The following is a 15,409-nucleotide window of genomic DNA, read 5'->3' on the forward strand; positions in this document are numbered from 1 at the left end:
GCCCTGCGGGTGCGCCGGCACTGGGCGGGCGCCAGACTCCTTGGCGCGCACGCTCACGGCGCCGTGGCAGCCGCAGGAAGCCTGTCCGCTGCGGCCCGGGACGGCTAGTCTGTCGGCTGGTTGGCCTGCTTGGTGGCTGGGAGAGCGTGCGGTGGGGGCGGGGGGGAGTGGCTGGGAGGCCCCGATCGAGCGCCCCCCCCGCCACGGCCGCCGCCGGGACAGGGTACCGCACGCGGACTCCGCACTGGAGCGCCGGAAAGAACCGGTCTCTGTGTGTGAAGTCCCTGAGTCCCTCCTGTCTTCTCTCTTTTTTTCTCTGCACCCCGGTTCCAAAGCCTCCTTTCTGCCCTTTCTTCCTTTTCCCGCTCCCGCATCCTCCTGCTTTTCTCTCTTTCTCTTGCTCCAGTTACCTGTCGGTCCCTGGCGGCTCGCTCTTGCCTTCTCCCTCTCTTCTCCCTTTGCTTCTCGCTCTCTTTTACCCTTCCGGATTTTTCTCTCTTTGCTTGACTTTTGCCACTCTCCTCCTTCCTGTCCTCTGCCTCTGCTCTCCCTGGGCGAGTGGGTGTCCCTCTGCGGCTGTTTGGGGACACCCAGAGAGAGCTGATGGGACCCAGCTTAACGCTCCCCACTACCGGCAGCACTCTTTGCGAGTGCGCGGGGAGTGGGGGGGGGGCACCGTGCGTACAGAAGGGCGGGCTGGGACGGTGCCCTGACCCTGTGTGTGGTTCGCTCTTGAGAAACCTCCAGATGTACAAACCCTGAGACCCAGCGTGGGGGCCCGGCAGCCCCCGCGCCGAGGACCCGGGGCTGATGCGGAAAATGGTGATTTATGAAGAGGCTGTAGTCAGTTGCTTTTGAAGGTAGAGCATTTTCCTTCATGCAGCCTCAATGCCCGGTTGCTGGAGGTCATGGAGTGCCATAAAAGGGGGAAGGGGAGAAGGGCCTGATGGGCTGGAGTTGCTCTGGCCTGGGCTCCCAATATGCCACTGTCCCTGAAACAAATCAGGGCTGGAGCAGGGAGTCCAGGGAATGGACGGGATGAGTCTGATTGCCCTGGAGCCTCTGGAAGTGTCTTTAGGCAGGCAAGGACAGGGCTGTGCTCTCTGCCTCTCTATCAGGCGACCACAGGCGCCCTCCAGGCCGCTGTTGACAGCAGCTGCCTACCTGGACAGGCTTCTAACTCTTACCCCTCATTGCTAGCAGCTCCTCCCTGTGCCTTGGACAAGGAAGTGCCTTGCAAGGGGGACAGGAATTCCTGGAATACAAAAGGCTTTGCAGTTTCTTCCTTCTAGAGGGAGGCAAATGGAGCCCTTTGACTCTCTTGGTCACCCATGCTCCCATTCCTTTCCCTCAGTTTACGGTGGCCTTTCCTGAAGGCTGGGATTCTGGCAGAATCTGTTGAATATTCATTGCCTTTACAGCCCTAAGGGATTTTTTTTCTCCTCATCCTAAAAGAACCTTGGCTCCAGGAAGGGTCGCCTCAGTCCATTGTGAGAACTGTGTAAGTCATTGTCACCATAAGATACTGGGGTTTAAAAAGATCCCAAACAAGTTGGCAGCATTGAAAATAATCTCCATTTGCCATTGGGGCTTGTAGGTGTTGAGTTCCACAGGACGTGTGTACCTTTGAAAATCCTTCTGGACATGTAGGTCTGGGTGTGACGCAGTCTCTAGACACACCTTATAAATGGAGCCCCGATTATGTATTTGGTGGCCCCTAGCCTCTGGCAGATTCCCTCAGAAATTTTCCATAAGATAACCAGGACCCTCAAGGGGACAGTTCGCCCTCTTGGATGGTCCCAACTCGAAGCAACATGATCTGACATGAAATGAGATTTTACTTGGTCGAAAAAGGGTGATACTACAGTGCCATCTAGTCTAATCAAGGAAGAAGCACTTTTTAGAGTCGGAGTTACCGGATCTTACACCATTTACACAAATGAAATAAAATTTGCTAGAGAAACACATTGTCACCCTAAAGGCATTATTTTATTTCATTAATTTCCACCCAACCTCCAGAAACCTTCCTCTTGAAGAATAGTGGTAGCTTGAGGGTTCCAGAATCTTCCAGGGCGTTGATACTTTTCCGCCTTCAGGACAAGTTCAGTGAGTCCTGATAATCTAGAAGAGGGAAGGTATACGTGAAGTGTGTGTGAGTTAGAATGTGCATGTGTGTGAGTGTGTGTGGTGAAAAATGAGACACGGGGGCAGCAGGGCCGCATGGGGGTGAGGAGCCCACCCCGGGAGATGAGAGTTAGCCATGCGGGGTTCCCGTGTGGAGCGGCCTTCCGGGCCAGCTGGTGGTCTCTGTGCTCCACTGAACCGAGGGGAACAGAGGGCTCTGCCTGTTTGGCCTGAGAGTCCTGACACCTGGGCCTCGGCGCCAGGCTGTCCATGAACCAGCTGTGTGACCTTGGACCAGAGCCTGTCCAGGCCTTGAATACATGGAGCATGCGTTCCAGTGTCTGATGAGCTTTCACATCCCTTTATCTCTGGTATTTCGCCATAAACTTGCAATATCTTTGGGGAGAGGGCGGAGTGGGCAAAAGTATCCCCACTTATCAGATGAGAGTGAAGGCCAAAGGGGCCGCCAGCCTTTCTCAAGGTCGTCGAGCTCTGGAGGGGCCCTGCAGGAATCTTGCTCCAGTTCTTTCTGGTCCGTTCACAGCGCCTCGGTGCAGGGGGTCCTGGCCCCAAGCATAGAGAGGCCGTTCATGTTAGTAACGCTCACAGAGGGAACCCTGGGTACACGCGGACTGATGGATAGTGGTACCATCCACACCGTCCCCTGTTTCAGTCACGCTATCCATGTGGGTTTGGACGCGGGATCAGACCTGGGTTGCCACACCCCTGGGGAGAAGGGATTTCCAGCTCCCTGAGGCTCTCTGCTCCCCGGGGTGGCGGTGGGGGGGTGGGCATGGGGTCTCGTGGCTGGGGTGGTAGAAGGGCCTCTGGCTGCCATGTTGGAAATCCCCATGAAGCCCCACAGGATGGGAGCAGGCTTGGGGGCCTGGTGTATAAGCCACAGTAGGAGAGCCCCGCGGCAACAAGGGCCACATTCTGACTCACAGCCATCTAGGCCATTGTGGCTGCAAGCCAAGACCCTGAATCCTGCTCCCAGTGCTCCTTTGGCCATGCTTGCCTGCCTCTGCTGATGGCCGCCAGCTCGGGCAATACGTAACTGCTGAATAGAAATGACTGTGAGCGCGTTGCCTGGTGAGGACAAAGACAGAGAATGCTGGGCTGGCAAAAGGTTCAAGTTGTTTATTGAGAGTATTTCTTAAAAAAAAAAGAAAAAGAAACTAGAAATTGCATTTCATGCATCTGTCTGCCAATATGTTGTTTGGGGTCAGAGAAGGGTCCTGCTCATTCTAGAACTTCTAAGACCATTTTTTGAAAATGTATCAAAACATTCTTGCTTACCAGCTGTTAAAACTCCCGAATTCTGCAGGCTTTTCTCAGGCCAAATTCCCTCTGTTTGTAGCCAACTCTGGAGCACCACTCGGTCTGTGGGAGGAATTCTGAATTGGGCACAGAGAACGTGCACGGGCCTCATTTTTCTTTGCCAGGTACCGTGCCGGCTGGCACACACAGGTGGCACCGGCCGGGTTCCATGGCTCTACAGGTCAGAGGCTCTGGGCATGATATTCCTGTTGCATCCTAGACTTTCCGTGTCTCTGAATTTTCCAGCAGCCATACGGAAGAGTAATTAATTGTCATCTGAAATCCAGTAGGCTATCACTGACAGGAAAGGACTAAAAGGCTGTTCAATGGGGAAAAGCTTCTTTCTCTTTCCCTTCCTTTTTAAAAGGGGGCTATTTTGAATGCGCTCCACCTTCGCAGGAAAGCCCACGGTGCCTCTGCCCACTCACAGCTCAGGTGGCCCGCTTCCCTTCCTTCCCAGCTGGGCTTCGGCGATGAGGCGGGCTGACAGGCCCGGCTGTGGGCCACCGGGCTCTCACAGGGGTGGCTTCTCAGCCCAGCCTGCGTTTCTTCAGCTGCCTTTGAGAGAAGCTGCTCTACTCTCCCACCTGTTTCTCAGGAGACGGGGAGACACTCGCTGTCACATCTGTGGAACTTGAGCAGGATTCGTTAGCATGGCCACGTGGATGGCAGACATGTTGGAATCCTGACAGAATGCTCAGTTCTCAGGTGGCCGCCTGGGTGGCTCAGTGGGTTAAGTGTCTGCCTTTGGCTCAGGTCATGATCTCAGAGTCCTTCTCCCTCTGTCCCCTCACCCCCGTGCTCTCTCCCTGTGCCCCTATGCTCTCTCACTCTCTCAAATAAATAAATAAAATTAATTTTTTTAAAAAAACCTCTCGGTTCTCTGGGTTGTGTAAAAGGCTCCTCAGAATTAGCACTTCTCAATCGTAATTTTAGAGCCGTGGTGTTATGCGGCAAGAAGAATGTCAGCTTGTCTTTTATAGATATTTGTCGTCAAGTTCGGTGGTATGAAGTGACATTGAAGATTAGTCACCTTTTCCGTCGTTATTCATTAAACAAAATTTTGTGAGACTGCCCATTATTTTCCAGGGAAGGTGCGTCATTCTTTCTCTCCAAGAGCTTAGCACAGAACAAAGTAATTTGGTATTTTAGACATTTAACAAAGGAGATGTCTTTTGTTTGGAAAGGATCTGAATATCAAGGATGTTGTTAGAATGTCACACCTTTGCAGGAATATAGTGAAACAGAGAGAAAAGTCCATCTGTTTATGTGGAAGTTCATGTCTAATCGGCAAACTCTGAAGAATCGTGAGCTCTGCACAGTGCTAGTAGTTAGGGGTAATTAGAGCCTATACAAAGCCGGAAAAGGCAGGGTCACCATCTTCATCCTCAAGTCCGTGAAGTTTAGAGGGCAAAGTGCAGAACTGTGGGTCAGAGTGGGGATGAGGCTTGTGATTTGGGCCAGGTCCATCCCCCTCTGTAGAATAGGAGATTTAACCAGGAAGCCATCTCAGGCCTATTCCTTCCTAAGGAATGAGGAACAAGACAGAAAAAGGAGAGATGTATTCGGGAAGACATCTGGGAATAGGTGGTTTGTATTTAGAAGAGAAGAGGCATTGTGGGCAGGCATGGCGTTCTCCTGGCATCATGCAGTTCAGTGGCCTCACCTAGACAGGACTGGCCAGAACTGAGAAGGTCATGGTTGGGAGGTAGGTGGGGAGAGGCCTCATGGTCAAGGTCCTGGGATGGCAATGAGGTTGAACCCCGGTGGGTCGGAGAAGCACTTGGATGAAAGGCATGTAAGAAATACAAAAGGAATTGAGGGCTGGAGTCCAGCTGAACGCGCCTCCCTGACTTCTAGGCTGGAGTGGAGGTGGTACCAGTGATCAGATCAGAGTGGTCCAGAAGGGGATCTAGTTTGGGCGGGGTGGGCACTATGCTAAAGAGTTGTGACTGGTCTGTGTTGCCTGGATGTGTCGTGGCCAGGGATCCTGGGAAGGGAAATCCATCTGGGGCTGATTAGGATTTAGTTGTGTAAGTGGGAGTCTGTTGAACTCAGTTACTCTGCTTTCACAATCGGCATTATTATTTAAATGATAGCCAAGGAGAAGGATGTTTGAAGAGAGGAAAAGATAGACAGTTATGACTGCATAAAAACGAGAACTGTTCATCTGTCAAAAAGTAGCCAAAATGAAACGGCATATTGTCAAATTGATGACAATAGGCATAACAAATAAAACAGACAAAAAAGTGACATCTGGGGCACCTGGGTGGCTCAGTGGGTTAAGCCGCTGCCTTCGGCTCAGGTCATGATCTCAGGGTCCTGGGGTCGAGTCCCGCATCGGGCTCTCTGCTCAGCAGGGAGCCTGCTTCCCTTCTCTCTCTCTGTCTGCCTCTCCATCTACTTGTGATTTCTCTCTATCAAATAAATAAATAAAATCTTAAAAAAAAAAGTGACATCTTTTCTGTATAAGGGACTCCTACAAATTGATTAGAAAAGCAAAGGATAGGAAAAGACAAGTTATAACAGGGGACCCACAACTAGTTTACAGACGTGGAATAACTGTGTAGTCCCACTGGGATTGAAGTTATGCAACTTTAAGTCATTAAGTGTTGGAAAACCTTTTGCCTCTCTAATTAGCCCTGATTTAAAAACAAACAAACAAAATAAAAAAAAAAACCTCAACATATATCACCACCACCATCAATTCCATAATTCTCATACATTGTTAGTGGCCTTTTAAATTTGAACAATTCTTCTGGAAATAAATTAGGTAACATAAATGGAGATCATTAAAAATATTTCTTTCTTTGACCCATAATTTCTTTTCCAGGATGTTACTGAAAATCATAGTCATATACATGTTTTTCATTCACTCACTTATTCATTTTTTTCACTTTTTAATTCAACAAATATTTACTGAGTGTCCGCTATCACTGGGCTATGTGCTGGGGGCCCTGTTGTGTGTTCCTGCCCTCATGGAGTGCGGAAGATAGAAATGAAGCCAACAATTAGCGACTTAAAATTGTGAGAAATGCCATTGCAGGGGGCGGGGAGTACAGGGTGATATAAAGGTACACTGGGAGGCCGGCTGGAGTTCTTTGTAAGTGCATGAAATTGGAAAAATCTGGACATCCACATGGAGAAGAATCTCAGTACATCCACTTGAAGGATTATTAGAAAATCATTTAAATATATTTTCAGAGGGTATGGAAAATTGTTAGCGATTTAAAGCTAAGGGGAAAAGAGACAGTTATAGACCCAGTATAACTATAGCTATGTTAGAGAGAGGGATTGGGGAGAGGCAGACGCACACACACACACACACACACACACAATCTTCCCAGCCTTCCAAATCTAAGCGTAAAGTACAAGGAATGAGGGGCGCCTGGGTGGCTCAGTGGGTTAAAAACCTTTGCCTTCGGCTCAGGTCATGATCCCAGGGTCCTGGGATCGAGCCCTGCATCGGGCTCTCTGCTCAGCGGGGAGCCTGCTTCCCCTTCTCTCTCTGCCTGCCTGTCTGCCTACTTGTGACCTCTATCTGTCAAATAAATAAATGAAATCTTATTAAAAAAATACAAGGAATGAAAGAAAAATACCAGGATATTAGTAAATCAATTCGTGATTTAGGCGAGCACAGGCAGACAGAATGGCAGGCAGAGGGAGAGGGAGAAGCAGGCTCCCCGATGAGCAAGGAGCCTGTTGAGGGACTCGATCTCAGGACCCTAGGATTATGACCTGAGCCGAAGGCAGACATTTAACCAACTGAGCCACCCAGGCGCCCCGACTGAGTCTTATTCGGCTTCTCTGAAGGTTTTGCATTTCGTTTATGAGTATGCACTACTTTTATAATCAAAGTGAACATTAACAGTTTTTAAAATGATGTTTTATCATGGCTGTGATAAATTATACTCATGTCAACTTTTTGGTTCCTGAAGACCATGGCTGACTATCTCATTAGCTTCTTGATATCTGGGGAGTTCTTTTTCTTTTTAAATTTAATTTATTTATTTGAGAGACAGAGAGAGCACTGGGAGAGGAGAGAGGGAAAGAGGCAGAGAGGGAAGGGTAGGACAAGCAGACTCTCTGCTGAGCAGGGAGCCAGCTGTGGGGCTCCATCCCAGGACCCAGAGATCATGACCTGAGCCCAAGGCAGACGCATAACTGGCAGAGCTACCCATGCGCCCCGGTATCTGGGGGAGTTCTTAATAAACTCTCAGACTGAAAGGCAGAGATGACACGTCAGGAATCAGCTGTTGGTTTTTTTGATGAGTGACTGTTCTCCTATGCCAAAGAAACCATGGAATGCTTATACTCGTACATTATGGAGATGTTTGAGTCTATTGCTATTGTTTCTTCTCTGTTTAAAAGTTCAGTGGAACAGGAAATTAATAATGGCAGGCAGTTGGAAATAATAAGACTTGCTCAGCTCGGCCAGAACCTCCCCAAGACAGCCTGGACTTTGAGCGGACACCAGAGCGAGCTAATGGTCTGGCTAGAAGAGTCAAGACTTATGGCCATTTCTAAACAGCCACAACTGAGAGCTTAGGTCAGTTGGTGCTCGTGTTGCCCTCATTCTGGAAAGAAAGGGAGTGCACTCAGCTGGGGCAGCCTCCTCCCAGAGCAGTTTTCCTTCATGACAGCATCGCTCCCCATTAACTACGAATTACACGATGCTTATAAATTAATTCATAGAGTTATGAATTAAATTTATAAATTATGCATTAAGTTGCTTAGAACACTTCATTCCTCAACTGCTCTGGGTATCTGAGGGGCTACTAGATACAGTGAGGTGAATAATCTGATTCTTGAAACTCTGTTGGAACTTCTATTCTTGGTACTCGTTATTTTGACTGTGTAAGGAACGTGCTTCACCGTGGAAAAGCTAATATCGGCATTCCATGACAAATAAGATCTCTAGTCAATGAGTTTAGGGGAAAGAAAAAAGTATGGGTGGGAATGTTCTCTTTTCCCTTAGAACATAATGATGAATCCAACTAATGGTTTATAGCTTCTAATACAATACCATTGTAAGCTTACAGAAATATTTGTCTAACTTTAGTGAAATATTTATTGGCAAAAGAGCTGTTCTAGTTTTACTTGGTATTGGACTTCACAGATTATTCTGTTGGTCTTATTGCATCCCATTTGTTATTTCTGCCATTTTGCCTCTAAGAACAGTGTTGAAGACTTTGACATATTTCAGAGCATTACACTAAATAAATCTGTCTTGCACATTCCACTGTGCTTTTTCTGGAATATTATAAATATTCAAATATAGGCACACTTGCAAATTCAAAATAAAATTCAATACATGCAAATTCTGCATAAACTCCATATTTATAACTTAGCAATAGTTATGAACTTGTTATCCTATGATATAAATGTATCAAATAGCAGCTCATGGGAATTACCAATAAATATATTTTTCTGATTAAACTGTGGATTCTTTTTTAGTCACAATTTCAGCTTCAATTCTGGGATATATTATAAGAGAATAATTTGCACTTCATTTGCTCTGAATTGTCAAGAATCATGTTCTTCCCCAATGTAAATGTCTGCAAAAAGGACTTCTTATTCAGTTTGATTGCTTTTTATATTTTACTAGCAGAGATACCCTAGTGAGCCTAAGAGAATTGGTCTGTTTCTTGTGAAGAGTTTAGTTCTGATGAATCACTTCCATGCACTTTTCTGAAGGAATACAGAGCAACTGAAATGTGTAATGCATTGATTTACATCAAATGGATTAGACCTGTGTGCACCATTCCTTGCATTAATTGACTTTCTCCCATAACTGTACTAATAAAGACAAGTCTTCAGTATAGTACCAGCTCCAGTTCACTGATGGAAATCATTGAGCTTGTGCTAACTTCCCACAGGAGAATGACTGCAAGCAAAGAGTATTTAGAAATTGACTAGGGTGAACAGGTTACAGCCAGGAAACTCAGAGATACTTTAAAAAAGTCCTTTGATCCTGGCAGCCAGCTTCTCTGTTGTTACAATAAATAGAACCTGACTAAACTCACCAGTTGAACGACACAGATTATCACACTGGAGGAGAATACAAAATTGACCTCTGTGCTGTGTATAAGAGACAAAGGTAAAACATAAGAATACAGGTAGGACTGGAATGGATATACTATGCAAATACTAACCAGAAAGAAGCTGAAGTAGTTAAACAGATATCAGACAAATAGACTGAAGCAAAACTTTTACTGGGGTCAACAGGATCACTGAATAATGGCAAAAAGTTCCACTTTTCAGATAGTTCTAAACTCATATGCACCTAATACCATTGTTTTAAAATATATAAAGCAAAAACTGATGGGGCTATAAGGAGACATTGTAAAATCTGCTAACCTCTTTCAGAAATTGACAGATGAAACAAACACAAAAATGGGTAAGCATACAGAAGATTTGGTTAACAAGCTCAGTGCAGTGGACCTGCACCCAATTAGAAGAATGTACTTTCTTCTCAAGCACATATGGAACGCTTGTAAAAATAGACCATATACTAAGCTGTAAAGTTAGTCTGGAAAAACTTCAGTGAGTAAATATCTTACAGACCATATTATCTGCCCAGGCAGTGCTTAGTCACTGTATGTTGTAACCAGTCAGGCAGGAACAAGGGATCAGACTCTATCTGAGTGCATGAGAAGCAACATTAGTAGTCTGATATATGTGGAAGTATTGCCAGTCCTTCACCAACCACATCAGGTTTCCTAATTCACATGCAAGAGTGTAGAGCTCCAATACTTTGGCCAAGAGAAGTGCTGGAAAGTGATGGTTTGACTCAGGTAACTTGGCCTGACTTACCCCGAAGACCTGTTAAGGTTTTGGGGTACTTATTAAGCCAGGCCCTATGCCAGGGGCAGAGCATGGATTTTTCTCATTTAATCCTCAAAACAATCCTGTAAGGTAGATGTTTTAAAAACCCATTTAAAGATGAAAATAACAGAATTGGACCCAAAACTACCCAGCTAGCCAATATTGGAGCTGGCAGCTAAAATCAGGTGGGCCATGTGGCCTATCTGATATGTTTTAATGTTCACTAAATTTGCAGACAAATCTCCAAAAGTCTGTACTTGGTTTTTGGCTGTGTCTACTATATGAGCTAAGTAAAATGGAGACCTGTTAACTGATTTTTTTTAAGCATCTTTAAAAAGCTCAGTAAAAATTACTCTGTAAGGGTGAATTCTGCAGCTCTCTTTTGCCCCTTCTTAAATAAGGATTCAGATATCCAACAATTTAAAAAAAGGTAGATGTCCAAGATATTGCAAATGCAAATGAAAAATCGACACAGATTTACACAGAAGAATGTTGTTTAAGAGGAAATTTAAAAAGAAAGGAGTTACATTAGTGGAAAAAAATTTTTTTTTCAGATAAGGAAAATGAGGACCTTAACTGTATTTTAATTTATGCCCCATGTGGACTTAAAATACGGTGTGCGCACTCTATAAGATTTGTAAGAGGCCAAAGCATCTTTGTCCTTCTGGAATGTTGGCAGTTGGTTCATTAGCAATGTCAGTTGCACTGCTCTGACCGCAGCCTGTTTCTATAAACAAGCATTTTTTTTTTGTTTTTGTTTGTTTGTTTGTTTGTTTTACCTGCATTTGGTCTGTATAGACACAGCCTTTGGAGGGTAGTGTGAATGAGTTTGGCTAGATCAGTTCATACAGTCCTGAAACAGGAGGAGCTAGTCAAATAAAGACACTTTCTCCAAAACCAAGTGATGAATCCTGAAGCCTGTTCTTATCCCTGGGGCTCATCTTGAATAGAGGAGTCACCCTTCTCTCTCTTTCGGAAAAGGTGGCTTTGGAAAAGAAAACATGTAAGTTAGTGTAGGCCTTCCAGCCTGGCATACATTAATGTGGGTGGCCAAGAAATTGGGTTGGAGGCATTGGAAACATGGGAAAAAGGCACCCACAATAACCAGAGATCAGTGTGACCTTGGAATGGTGGCCATCTCTGCAGATACCTCACTGTTAAGATTTTGCTAAGTAGAAGATTAACTGGCATGACAATACCTAAGGTTAGAAAATGGAGCCTACTTCGTAGATACGCTAGAGGCAGGACTAATTATTATTTTCATGATTGGTTTTGCTGAGGGTGGTACAGAATCTTGTAGGAGCAGAATAGGTCAACTCCAACTCATGTTGAAATGAAACACACTGGGGTGAACAGTACCTTAGTAGGCTATTTAGGAAAAGTCACTTCAACACAAATTTTAATGGACACATAGAAAGAATGTTACACATAAACACACCGTAAGATTAACGAAAGACAATTTCTTGAAGATGTTGACTATGGTTCTGAAGCAAGGTATTTTTAAAAATATTTTGTTACTGAACAAAATGGCCTGTGCATATTTCTTCTTTTAGGTAAGGATCCATGCTTAGCATCTACCACTCTTAGTTTGTTCTTTGTGACTTGGAAGCAAAGCAAAGGATAAAAAAGATACCATTTTAGTGTTAGTATAGCTTTTTACAATCTTCTGGCAGCTTTTGTATTTATCACCATATGGGTGTACATTAAATCTGCATATCTCCCTCTCATTTATATGTTTATGAAGTTATAAAGACATACACATGTGCACACAAAGTAATTAAGCAAGTGATATGTGTTTGACAATGTTTGGTGACTTAATGCCAATTAGAGGGGGGTTAAAAAAAAACCTTGCTTTTCTAATCCAATTGCTTCCATGCTTTTTGGTTTATGCACTTAAGGACAGAATCCATTTAAAGTGCAGAAATTTGCATACATGCAGGTTTGAGTGAGATTTCTATTTATTCCAGATGGCCTTGAAAAATTATTACCGAGGGCCTTAGAGACCTGGATGTCACGAGATCCATTAGGATGAGATTGAAATCACACTTGGGTTTGCAGCAGTTTCTCCTCTATGAGAGGGGGTATACTTTTGACATGGGGTGGCTGGGGGTGCGGGGGCTAAAGGTATGTATGTGACTGAGCTAGACTGTTCAGTGAAGCCAAATGAGCTCAGCTCAGCTCAAGGAGGGAGTCCTGTGTCACAGGACTGTAGGAAAGTGGTTCGTGATTTTCCAGAGTTCAGCTAAAAGCTAAGTGAAAGGCTGCATATGGGATTTGCATGCATGAAAGCGAGCAGTAACTTCGACAGTCTCTCCCCTTTTAAAAAATATGGTTGGATTAGAATGAGCATGACTGTGATGCTCCCCGTTGAATGCCATTTTTTGTTTTGCTTTTCAAGCATGGTGATGTAACCACTATTCATTGTAGGCAGTTCATAGGTCCCAGCATCTAGGGACAGGGTGTGGGGTCTCAGGTTGTGAACTTTGGCCGGGAATATCTTCTCTAGAGAATGTCGCAGAGGTCAGGTTTCCTGACAGCAGCAAGCAGGCCAGGGACCACGAAAATCCAGCTCTTCTGGTTTGCTGGGGTCTGATTCTGGGATGCAGCTCTTTCTGGTTAACAGAGAGGAGCTCTTATATGTAGTGAGCTTGCTAAGAAGGCGAGATCTGAGTGCCACAAAGCTCGAGGTATGCACAGCTCTATTATTTGGCTGTTGGTCTCTGAATCTCTTAGCACAAGAAACCTAGAAGGAAGAAGGTGAATGTTCTCCCACAATTTCAAGCAGGTAGAAATGTTCACGAAATGGTAGAAGTTCCAACTGAAACATTGGAAGCTCCAGTTGGGTCTGAGGAAGAGACATACTATTGGGGGGATAAAGATAAATTATTGCCATAATTAAATGGCAGGTTGCCTCTTAATGATTTAGACCTCCCCTTCCCAGATATAGCTTTGGGAACAATCAGTTGCACCCACATCGGCTTCAGGGCCCTAGAAGGACGCAGTGGTGCCGTGCACATTGCCAGCTTTAATAGTAACCCCGTAGGTCTAGGGGCCACTGGTGGCTGTCAACTTGGAATTCTGGGACACCATGGTTCTGCTGGATTAGGGATGAGAGCTGGTTTGGGGTGCCTCTAATCATTCAGCATAATTCACTCAAGATTCATCCAAGCTGTTGCCTGTGTCAACAGTTCGTTCTTTTTTTATTGCTGAAGAATCTTCCATGGCAAGTACGAAGACCAGTTTGTTTAACTCCCACCTGTTGAAGGACATCTGGGCTGATTCTAATTTTTGGCTATCACAAATAAAGCTGCTATAAACGTTCATGTATAGGCTTTTGTGGAATGATCCGTGTTCATTTCTCTAGGATAAAAGCTCAAGAATGCAATTCCAGGGTCCTTTGATAATTATGTGTTTAGTTTTATGAGAAACTGCCAAACTGTTTTTATGGAAGGACTATATATGGTTTCACATTCCCAGCAGCCTTGCATGGTTGATCCCATTTTTCCCTATCCTTGCCAGCGTTTGGTGTTGTCACTATTTTTTATTTTAGCCATTCTGATAGGTGTGTAGTAATATCTCATTGTGGTTTTAATTTACCTTTCCCTGGTGGCTGATGATGTTCAGCATCCTTTCACAGGCTGACTAGCTATCTGGGCATCCTCTTTGATGGAATGCCTGTTCACGCTATTTGCATGTTTTCTGATGGGATTCTTTTTTCTTTAAGTATTGAGTTTTGAGTGTTATTTATATATTCTGTATATTAGTCTTTTGTCAGATGCATTGTTTGCAGATATTTTCTCTATGTCCATTGTCTGCCTTTCGTCTTCTTCACATGGCATGAGATAGAGCAAAATTTTCTTTTTTTTTTTTTTTTAAGAGACAGAGTGCGCATGTCAGTAGGGAGGGGAGGAACAAAGGGAGGGAGAGAGAGAGAGAGAGAGAATCTTAAGCAGGCTCCACACCCAGTGTGGACCCCAGTGGGGGAGGGGGCTTGATCTCATGACCGTGAGATCACGACCTGAGCTGAAATCAAGAGTTGGCTGAGTAACAGGCTGAGCCACCCAGAAGCCCAGGCACAGCAAAATTTCTAATTTTGATGAGGTCCAATCTGTCAATTTTTCCTTTTATGGATCATGATTTGGTGTCAAATTTGCCTAGCCCTAGATCTTGAAGATTTTCTCCTGTGTTTTTTCTAAAGACTTTATAGTTTTAATTTTTTACCTTTAAGTCTATGATAACATTTTAAAGCTATTTTCTTACTTAGATACAGTTCAGGCATCGAAATATTCACACTTGTAAAGCACACAGTCCAGTGGTTTTTAATATATTCAGAAAGTTGTGAGATCATTGCCGCCGGTAAATTCCACCCATTAGCAGTCACTGTCCATTCTTCCCTCCCCCAGCCGTCTTATGGGTGTGATATGGCACCTTATTGTGGTTTTGATTTGCATATTCCTCAAAGGTTATGATGTTATGCATGTTTTCATGTGTGTATTGCCCATTTGAATGTCTTTTTTGGAGAAATGTCTATTCAGATACTTTGCCATTATTAATTTTGTTTTTTTTTTTCTCTCTATAGTATTGAGTTAGGTGTTCTTTATAGAGTCTAGATTCAAGTTTCCTATCATATATATGTATTGCAAGTATTTTCCTCTCAGTGAGTCATCTCTTCATGTTCATTGAAGCATGAAAGTTTTAAATTTTCATGAAATCCAATTTAACTGTTCTTTGTTTTGTCTCTTATGAAGGCTTTGCCTGACCTGAGACCTTGAAGATTTACCCCAATATTTGTCTAGGAGTTTTATAGTTTTATCTCTTAAAGTCCATGAGCTATTTTGAATTATTTTTTAATCCATATTTTAAGATGGGGACCCAACTTCATTCTTCTCCAGGTGGATATCAGTTGTCCCAACATCATTAGTTGAAAAGACTTTTTTCTTTATTGAATTGCCTTGGTACTTTTGTTGAAAATCAATTGACCATCAGTTTATGGATTTATTTTTTATATTCTTTTTTTTTTTAAAGATTTTATTTATTTATTTGTCAGAGAGAGAGCGAGCGAAAGCAAGCACAGGCAGACAGAGTGGAAGGCAGAGGCAGAGGGAGAAGCAGGCTCCCCGTGGAGCAAGGAGCCCGA

At 44.4% G+C, this 15,409-nt stretch overlaps 1 protein-coding gene across 4 annotated transcripts in view; it reads left to right on the plus strand.

Moving 5' to 3' along the window:
* The window catches only part of HS6ST2 (heparan sulfate 6-O-sulfotransferase 2), a 280,921-nt gene that overhangs the window by 2,015 nt on the left and 263,497 nt on the right, over window positions 1-15,409 (plus strand). The window lies entirely within an intron of this gene.

The sequence above is a fragment of the Mustela nigripes genome, chromosome X (assembly GCF_022355385.1).
Source record: "Mustela nigripes isolate SB6536 chromosome X, MUSNIG.SB6536, whole genome shotgun sequence".
NCBI classification, from domain to species: Eukaryota; Metazoa; Chordata; class Mammalia; order Carnivora; family Mustelidae; genus Mustela; species Mustela nigripes.